Source organism: Arachis duranensis, chromosome 1, assembly GCF_000817695.3.
Source record: "Arachis duranensis cultivar V14167 chromosome 1, aradu.V14167.gnm2.J7QH, whole genome shotgun sequence".
Classification (NCBI taxonomy): Eukaryota; Viridiplantae; Streptophyta; class Magnoliopsida; order Fabales; family Fabaceae; genus Arachis; species Arachis duranensis.
In genome coordinates, this window is record NC_029772.3 from 23324656 (window position 1) to 23335305 (window position 10650).

Sequence of the window (10650 nt, forward strand, 5' to 3'; positions counted from 1 at the left end):
TGCATGCTTCCTTTCCATCCTCTGAGCCATTCCTGCCCTATAAACTCTGAAACCACTTAACACACATATCAAGGCATCGAATGGTAATAAGAGATGATTAAAATACACAAATTAAAGACTCTAGGAAGCAAGTTTTCAATCATAGAACAAATTCTGGGAAGGAATTGTAAAACCATGCAAATAGTATGAATAAGTGTGCAAAGGCTTGATAAAAATCACTCAATTGAGCATAAGATAAACCATAAAATAGTGGTTTATCAACCTCCCCACACTTAAATATTAGTATGTCCTCATGCTAAGCTCAAGAGAAGCTATAAGAGTGAAGAGGAATGGTAGAGAGTATGAAATGCAACCTATCTATATGAATGCAACTACATGCAAAAATGATTCAACCTACTTGGTGAATAAGTAAATAAATTCTTCAAGACAAACATAAATCAAATTCCACTAATTTAAATTACACAATAAAGTACAAGTAAACTTGCAAAAGAAAATAGCTCATGAAAGCAGGGAACAAGGAATCGAGCATCGAACCCTCACTGGAAGTGAATACACTCTAATCGCTCAGGTGTTTGAGGTTCGATTCTCTCAATTCTCTACTAATCTTGCTTTCTAAGACTTGCTCTTCATCTAACAATCAACAAAAATTTAATGCACCAATACACAAATCAAGAGGTCTTTTAAGGGTTGTAATGGGGTTAGGGTCAAGGTAGGATTGTATTTGGTCAAGTGGACTAAAATCTGAATCCTTCATTAACCTAAACTTCTGATAAACCACTATTTTATGGTTTATCGTGTGCTCAATTGAGTGGATTTTATCAATCTTTCATACACTTATTCATATGATTTGCATGAGTTTACGTTTTCCTTCCTGAATTTGTGCTATGATTGAAAACATGCTTCTTTGGACTTTAAATTTGCTATGTTTAAATCTCTCTTATTACCATTCGATGCCTTGATATGTGTGTTAAGTGATTTCAGGGATTACAAGGTAGGAATGGCTTAGAGGATGAAAAGAAAGCATGCAAAACTGGAAGGAATACAAGAAACTGAAGGACTTGCTAAAGCTGTCCAGCCTAACCTCTTGGTACTAAATCGACCATAACTTGAGCTAAAGAGGTCCAAATGACAAGGTTTCAGTTGCGTTGAAAAGCTAACATCCGGGGCTTCGTAACGATATATAATTTGTCATAGCTTCCTTGAAGTTAGGCGATGCGGACGCGTGGATGATGCGCACGTGTCGCATCTGCGAATTTCAATCCACGCAAACGCGTGGACAACGCCTCCGCGTCACTTTGCCGCGACCTGTACGAACCATATTTCACAGTCAGTGAATTCTAAGCTGTTTTTGACTCAGTTTTCGGCACAGAAAATACAGATTAGAGGCTATAAAGTGAGGGAATACATCCATTCAGGGAGGAGATTGATAATTCACTTTTCGTAATTTAGATGTAGTTTTTAGAGAGAGAGGTTTTCTCCTCTCTCTTAGGTTTTAGGAATTAGGATTTCTCTTAGTTTTAGGATTTAGGATTATTTCTTCTTCTCAATTTTCAGGTTCAATGTTCATTTTATTTATTTTCTCAATTTGGTTTATGAACTCTTTATGTTTATATTAATTTTCTATTTAAATTTGAGGTATTTCAGTTATATGACTTTTATATTCTTGGTTCTGGTTGATTAATTGGTGACTCTTGAGTTGTCAAACTCATCGTGATTGATAATTATTATTTTTGCTGATTGATTTAGATTCCTATAACTCTAGTCTTTCCTTAGGAGTTGACTAGGACTTTAGGTGTTAAATTGATTTATCCACTTGACTTACCTTCATAGTTAAAGGTTGACTTAGTGGGAGCAAAAAAATATAATTCTCATCACCATTGATAAGGATAACTAGGATAGGACTTCCAGTTTTCATACCTTGCCAAGAGTTTTATTAATTATTAATTTATTTTTCTTATCAATTAAATTACTTGTTCAAACCTTTTCAAAACCCCAAAATATACCTTTGCATAACTAATAATAAATCATACTTCCCTGCAATTCCTTGAGAAGACGACCCGAGGTTTAAATACTTCGGTTATCAATTTTATCAGGGGTTTGTTACTTGTGACAACCAAAACTTTTGTACGAAAAGATTTTCTGTTGGTTTAGAAGCTATACCTACAACACGATTATATTTGTGAATTTCTTTACCGATAGGAGAACCGATCCTCAACTTCCCACCTAACTTAAGACAATCCATGTAATTACAATGCAAAACCTAACTGTCCATTAACCATGTTTTCCACATATTCATGCATCCTGATTTGAGTACAGTACATATGCATTGCTATCATCATTTACTTTGGAGCATTTTGTCCCTTTTTTATTATTTGCTCTTCTTTTTTTTTCTTTTTCTCTTTTTTCTTCTCTTTTTTATTTTATTTTATTTTATTTTATTTTATTTTTTTCTAATTTCCTCAATGCATATGATTAAATTATTGAATGCATGAATATGTCCTAAACATTTCTTTCACATTTTCATAAAGATATATAACACCCAATTCTTTGACCAAACGTTTCCAAACCCACTTTTCCCCCACACTTAATTTATGAGCACTCTCACTAGTCTAAGCTAACCAAGGATTCAAATTAAGGACATTATTATTTTTTGCTTAGAGTTAGTGATGAGTTAAAGTAAAGAACAAAGGGGTATAATAGGCTCAAAATTGGTTTGCAAGGGATAATGAAAGGGTAAGGCCATATGGGTATGTAAGCTTAGTAAAACAAAGGCCTCAATCATATAAGTGCATGCATACTTTAAACCATGGAAATATAGAATCAAGCAAGACAAAGATCACAATTTTAGAGAGAAAAACACACACTAAAAATAAAATATTGGTTGATAAAATGCAACCAATCAAGTAGGCTCAAAAATCTCACAGGTTTTGTGTGTTCGAGCTCTAAACCATGTTCTAGAATAATATTTTTTCAAACAAGTTCAATAAAAATTTTAATTCAAATTAGTGAAGTGCTATAAAAAGTTTCTTGAAAAAGAAAATATTACTTCAATCAAGTAGTAACTAAATGCATAAAATCAAACAAACATGCAATCAAATATGCAAATACAACAATGAACAAACAAAGAAAATAGAATATTGGTGTTGAAAAGAAGGTAACTAACCCCTGGAAGTCGGTATCGACCTCCCCAAACTTAAATATTGCACTGTCCTCGGTGCATGCAGAGATGTACAAGTGGACGGGTGGTTCCGCAGCTAGTGCTCTTTTTGTTCCTTTTCTTGCTGATGGTTTGGGAGTAACTTTCTCTTTTCCTTTCTTGGTGGCCATCCTAAAAAGGAAAAAAAATAAGTACATGTAAAGCTAAGGGTTCGAGCAAGGGAGATGATAGTATAAGTGATAATCAATGCACGGTAAAGAGGGATGTCGTTAACACATGGTCATGACTTCATGTGAAAAGTTCATCAATGAAAATATAGCAAGTGCATGTAATGACAATTAAATGCAAGATGTTTATTGGCATGCTGGCAAAGGCATGAGTAGCATAGATCAAGCACTAAATGTCCAAGTTAGATTATCATCTCTTTCAAACTAACAATCTGTTTGTATTGACAATTATATTTTAATTAATAAAATATAAAAGGGGTTTTATGAAAAATAGGCATTAAAGTAGTAGGATAACATAAAAGTAGTGTATGATGCCATACGGGCTTCTTCACAAACACTTAGCATGCATGGTAAATAAGGTATTGAAAGTATTAAATTGAACATGCAAGCAACCCTATAAAAAGTAATATATAATTGTCAAATAATTCCTTAATAATCCACAAGCAAAATATAGAAATAATGACCCAAATAAATTTCCAACACCAATTAAAAAAAAAGAAAGAAAAAAAACATAGATAATGAAAGTAAGAAGAAAAAGAAAAAGAAAACATAAAAATAAGAATAAGAATAGAAAAATAAAGAGGGAAGAAGAAAAGAAAAACCTTGATAATGGTGGTCAAAAAGAGGAAGTAGAAAGTGAGAAAGAAGGAAGAAGGAAGAAGGGAGAAGAAAGAAATAAGAAGGGATAAGAAAATTAGGATTTGGGGAAGAAAAGATAAGATATTTGGCTGATCTGGATAAGCTGTGCGCCGCATGTGACGCGGACGCGTGAGTGACGCGGTCGCATGGTGTGCGGTGTTTTCAAGTGACGTGAACGTGTGGGTCACGCAGTCACATGAGTTGATTTGTGCTATTGGCGCGAGAGCAGCCTCGCATTCGCGCAACTCTCTGTTTGAAACTCATTTTGCCAAATTTTAGGGTGACGCGTTCGTGTGGTTGACGCGATTGCGTGAATGGCCATATTTTGAAAACGACGCGGACGCGTGGAGCACACGTTCGCGTGGTAGAGCTTGTGCTTCTAGCATGATTCTAGCCCGACTCCCTCACAACTTGCTGCCATACACCCGTTTATGTCGATTTTACAAGGCCACGCATTCGCGTGGGTGACGCGGACGCGTGGGAGGCTCTTTTTCAGAATGACGCAGATGCGTTATTGACGCGGTCGCGTGGGTATGGTTGTGCCTAAGGCACGCCTCCAGCCATGCTCTCGCGTGACTTTCTGTTCAATTTTCTTTTCTTCCTAATGTATTTGTGATGCGGACGCGTCAGCGACGCTTACGCATCACGTGCGTGTTTTTTTTTATGCAAAAATGCAGAATGCAGATGCTTATGCAAAATTTATGAATGACCACTAATAAAAATAAAAATAAAATAGAATAAAACTAAGAATAAAAATAAAAGAATATACCATGGTGGTTTTTCTCCCACCTAGCACTTTTAGTTAAAGTCCTTAAGTTGGACATTTGGTGAGTCCCTTGTTATGATGGCTTGTGCTTGAACTCATCCAGAAATCTCCACCAATGTTTGTACTTCCAGTAACCTCCGAGGTCCCAGATTAGGCGCATAACACCTTCAAGCAAGTGAAAGCAAGTGACAAGGCCCCAAAAGTATTGATTGCTAGAATGAATTCCGGGGTCCCAAACTTTGCTTTTGCACCCGTCTTCTTGTTGAGCAATATTGTTCCATCCGGGTGGCAAGCAGTCTGAATTCTCACTGAAGCGGCCAAACAACATCCTAGACCCATTCAATTGAGCTCTACACCAACCTTTGCGTTTAAACTTTGAGCACACAACCATGTTGAACATTGCTTGATAACTCCAACCACTAACCATCTTCCTCTTACTCTTAATGCCACAAAGAGCTCTAAGTTGACCATCAGTCTCTAGAAGCCCATATTCAAGTGGGAAAGTAAAGGTCAAGGATAAGAATTTTACCCACTTGAATGTTGTGTTGGACGGTAATGGCTTTAGGAGAGGTGTTTATAATGATCTTGCAAGCTCCACTCCCTTGTGCTCTTCTTTAACTTCCACCTCCTTGTATGCTTCTTCAATTTCAACCTCTTCCTCTTGGTAGCTTTCTTCCAATTCAATCTCCTCTTCACTGCTTTCTAAGGGCATGGGAGGTTGTGCTTCTTCTTCTTGAATATCCATCTCTTGATCAACCTCTTCCAAGTCTTTAACCATGACATGCCTTGGAGGTTGTTCAACATCAAATGCAACCGTCTTGGAAAGAGGCTCTATGACTTGACTTTCCCATGGATGTTCAGCATCTCTCAAGTCTTCAACCACTTCTTCTTCTTCAATAATTACTGCTTTGTCCAGTTGTTTTAATATAAAAACATACTCATCCTTGACGATTTTCTTTCCATGACAACTCCTTTCAACTACTCCTTCATCTGCAAAGGTCTCTTCTACCTTCACCTTTAGTGCATCCTCTAGCTCCTTATGGAATATGGATTCGCGAAGATGATCCCTTCTCTCTTGTTCTATGTCAATAGCATCATTGGGATCATGTTACTCTTGGATTGATGGATGTAGATGCTCTTCCATGGATGGTGGTGATGGGATGGAGAGATCATTCTGTGGTTGAAAAGGAAGTGCACTAGAGCTTGAGGGTTGATTGTTGAAGGTATTCGGTGGTCCAATTTGGACGACAAGAGCTTGTATAACAGAGTTTAGATCGGTAAGTGCTTTCTCCATGGAGGTTTGGGGTGGATAGGAGGGTTCATTTGTTGGAAGAAAGGGTTCATGGTAGGAAGGTGGTTCATCTTGATAATGATAAGGAGATGGTGTATATTGAGGTGGTGGTTCATGAGAGTAATTGTGTTGGAATGGAGGTGGTTCTATGTATGGTTCATTTGGCTCATAAGGTGGTTGGTATGGTGGATACGGGTTAGGGTCATATGGAGGTGAATGGTGGAAAGGGGCTTGTGAGGGAGTATGGTGGTCCAAAGTCATGTTGTGGAGGGGGTTCACAGGCATATGGTGGTGGTTGTTGATAATCAAAAGAGTGCTCACCATAGCCATTGCCTTGATATGCATCACAGAATGGTTGTTGATAGTCCATTGGAGGTGGTTGTTGCTATGAGGCTTGATCAAATCCTTGTGGCTCCTCCCATCTTTGATTGTCCCAACCTTGATGCATGTTCTCATTGTAATCTCCTCTTCCTGCAACATAATTGTAACCAGACTCATAGCTAAAGGGGTGAGAGTTCATAGTAGTGAGAGAAAATAAAAACAAAAATTAATAAAAAAGAAAATATTTACAATAACCAATAATAAGGCACACGTTTGCAATTCCCCGGCAACGGCGCCATTTTGACGAACTGATTTTCTATCGGTAAAGAATTCACAAATAAGTTCGTGTTATAAGTATAGCTTCTAAACCAACAGAAAATCCTTTCGTACAAAAGTTTGGTTGTCACAAGTAACAAAACCCAATAAAATTTATAACTGAAGTATTCAAACCTCGGGTCGTCTCTCAAGGAATTGCAGGGAGGTATGATTTATTATTGGTTAAAGAAAATAGTATAATTTTGGGTTTTTAAAATAAGGAACAGGTTATTTAAATAGCAAGGAAAATAAATTAATAATTATAAAATCTCTTGGCAAGGTATAAGAAATTAAAGTCCTATCCTAGTTATCCTTATCAGGTGTGATGAGAATTGGACTCTGCTCCCACTTTAGTTAGCCCTTACTAAATAAAGGAAAGTCAAGCGGACTAATTAATTTGATCCTCAAGTCCTAGTCAACTTCTATGGAGAGACTAGAGTTATTAGAGTACAAATTAATCAGCAAAGAATTCCAATTTCAATCAACAGCTGAGTTTGATAACTCAAGTGTTACTAATTACTCAACCAAAGCTAAGAGTGTAAAAAGCTAAATTAAAATCATAAATATAAAATACCTCAAATTGCAATAAATAGAAAATCAAATTAAACATGAGAATTCATAAATCAAGTAATAGAATAAATAAAAATAGAAGAGAAACCAAAGTAAAGGAACATTGAACCTGGAATGAAGAAATCATAGCCTAATCCTAATATAAATCCTAAATCCTAATCCTAATCCTAAATCCTAAGAGAGAGGAGAGATCATTTCTCTCTCTCTCTCTCTAAAACTATATCTAAACCTAAAATTATGAATTATGAATTATGAATGAATGATGATGCATGAATGGATTCTCCCACTTTATAGCCTCTAATATGTGTTTTCTGGGCCGAAAACTGGGTTAAAAACAGCCCAGAAATCGCTGATTGCGAATTCTGTCACGCTGATTTTCGTCACTGCAACACGTCCGCGTGAAGCACGCGTTTGCGTCGCCTAGCTGTACGGGCACTATAGCAAATTATATATTATTTCGAAGCCCGGACGTTAGCTTTCCAACGCGATTGAAACCACATCATTTGGACCTCTGTAGCTCAAGTAATTATTGGTTGAGTGTGAAGAGGTCAGGCTGGACAGCTTAGCAATTTCTTCAAGTTCTTGTATTCCTTTCACTTTTGCATGCTTCCTTTCCATCCTCTGAGCCATTCATGCCCTATAAACTCTGAAATCACTTAACACACATATCAAGGCATCAAATGGTAATAAGAGATGATTAAAATACACAAATTAAAGACTCTAGGAAGCAAGTTTTCAATCATAGAACAAATTCTGGGAAGGAATTGTAAAACCATGCAAATAGTATGAATAAGTGTGCAAAGGCTTGATAAAAACCACTCAATTGAGCATAAGATAAATCATAAAATAGTGGTTTATCAGGTATGCTTCAACCAATGACTTTAAAACCTCTGCAATCATGTTCGACTCCAACTTGGAATGATCTTGCAAAATCGATCCCTTGGAACTTGTGTGTTGCTCATTATTTCTCTTGACCTCCCAACAATCTTTCTTTTGGATCAAACTAGCTCGGATAAGGCAATCACATCCTCTACCGTATGTCTTGCGTTTAGCATATAAAGTTATATGCTCAGACTCATACACCATGTAATCGACCCCTTTAAAAAATGTGTAACTCTTTATTACCAATATCATTGACTTGCGAGAAGCAAATTCCTGTCCAAAAAAGAATTCACTATCTTCGACAATGGCACCTGCACTAAACAAGAGGTAATTATTTTTCTTGTCCAAAAGTATTGTAAAAATTAAAAGATATAACGACACCACATATATTTGGGTTTGCATACTCAGAAAATTTTGTTGCATGCATGACTTCAACATCTAGAGCACGCATAAATGATGGCACACCAAAAGTATGCTGAGCACTTGCACTTATTGCATTTTGCATGAATGCATCCGCCGCTTCGTCCACATCTTCCTTGGGTTTGTCAACTACTTGGTAATTAGCTTCGAACTCCTCTTGACTGTGACTATTATTTTCATCCCAGCTCAATTCCCTCCCTTCATCCTGATTTGACTCATATTCAACCTCAGTCGCAACCATTTTCTCAAATTCAACAAATAGCTCTATCACTAGCACATGAGATCGAATATGATAATGAATCTAAAACATCTATTGCATACTTGTTTCATCAATGATGGCTGGACATGGTTTTAAACTGTATTACCTCGCCAAATATTAACACGGGGTTCCTATATAATATAATGCTCACCCTCTTCGAAATATTGCTTTCGCTGCTCTCACAAAAATCACTTTGTAGCGCCACAAACGTCATAGTGCATAGAATAACAAAAGAAAAATGGATATTTACAGATAAAACTCATACCTTCTTGTGCGTTTGGTATAACCTCATTATTATAATACACTCACAAATTTATACTATCTTCTATTGATTGCCACACTCACCTAAAGAACCTTCAAAACTAACAACATTTTGATAAAGAACATACAAAAAAGAAGAAAATTTTGGACTCACAGCTCATATCACACTTCATATTGTATGAAAAGTGCTTTATTTATAGCTGAATTAATTCTATAAAATTATATTTTAGCATGCTACAAAAAATAAATGTAAAAAAAATTGGCCAATAAAAATTTTTTGTGATTTTCGCTTTCTCTATAAAAAAGATATTTTATAAGTTATTTTAATTTATTTTATTAATTTTCGCTACTCTTTTATACTTGTCTCTGAAGAAACAAAAATTAACTTAAATTCCATCGTGTATTATTTAGATCATCAACCTCTCTCTTGTTCTCCAAACACCCAGTTCCAGTGGAACAAAACAAACGATGTCGAATCAAGAGCATTTCTATTTTCATATACTCGAAAAAATAGTAGATAGAAAAATCCACGATTAATTTAATTATATCTTTCAAGCCGTACATTACTTTTATCGTTTCGAACCAAGTCGCCGAAGAACATAGACAAAAAAATGATTTTCTTTAATTTTCGCTGAAAATTTATATGAGTCAGTTAGGCAATAAATGACACGTGTTACATATATATAATTTTTGCAACCTGCAAAAATTTATTGGCCATATATCTACATTATACCGGCCAACTCAATTCTCGTGTAATACACCAAAATTTTGACCATATACTAATTTTTCAGTCGCATGTATACTTAATGTTAAATTTATTTTATTTATTTATTTATTAAAAAAATTCATAAATATATGAATATCATATTTCAATAGTCTATCTTTCTAAAATTTTACATACAATATATGTTGATAAAATAATTAATAAAGAATTAAACAGTTTTTAATAAATTAAGATTTTTTATGTAGTTATCTTACATTAAAAAATTATAATTTTCAGTTAAAATATTATTAACAAATATCTTAGTAAATCTCATTACAAAAATAACTCAATAGAGTAAGGGAATTAATTTTTTCATAGATTTATCTATAATAAATGAGTATTTTTTATTCATACAAATATACAAGCAATTTTGTTTGTTAGGATATTGATAATTCTTTGATGAATTTAATTTTGATATATTAATAATATAAAGAGATTAAATTTGTATATTTAAAAAATTTTAAATAATAAATTTAAAAATTAATTATTTTTAATATAACAATACACAGTTACTTATTCGTATAAATTTTTTTATAAACTGATGATATTTAAAAGTTAATTTTTTAATATTTTAGGTGTTGTGATATAAATAGATGTCCATCATTTAATAACTTGGAAAATTCACTTTTTCAATAAGAAAAAAGTTCAAATTCTCAAAATAAATTGCATTAATGAAGTTTGAAAATAAAAAATTTAAGATATGTATAAATAGAAAGCTAAGTCTCAAATAATAGACACACGTCAATAATATAAACACTTCTCTTCATATATGATGCAAC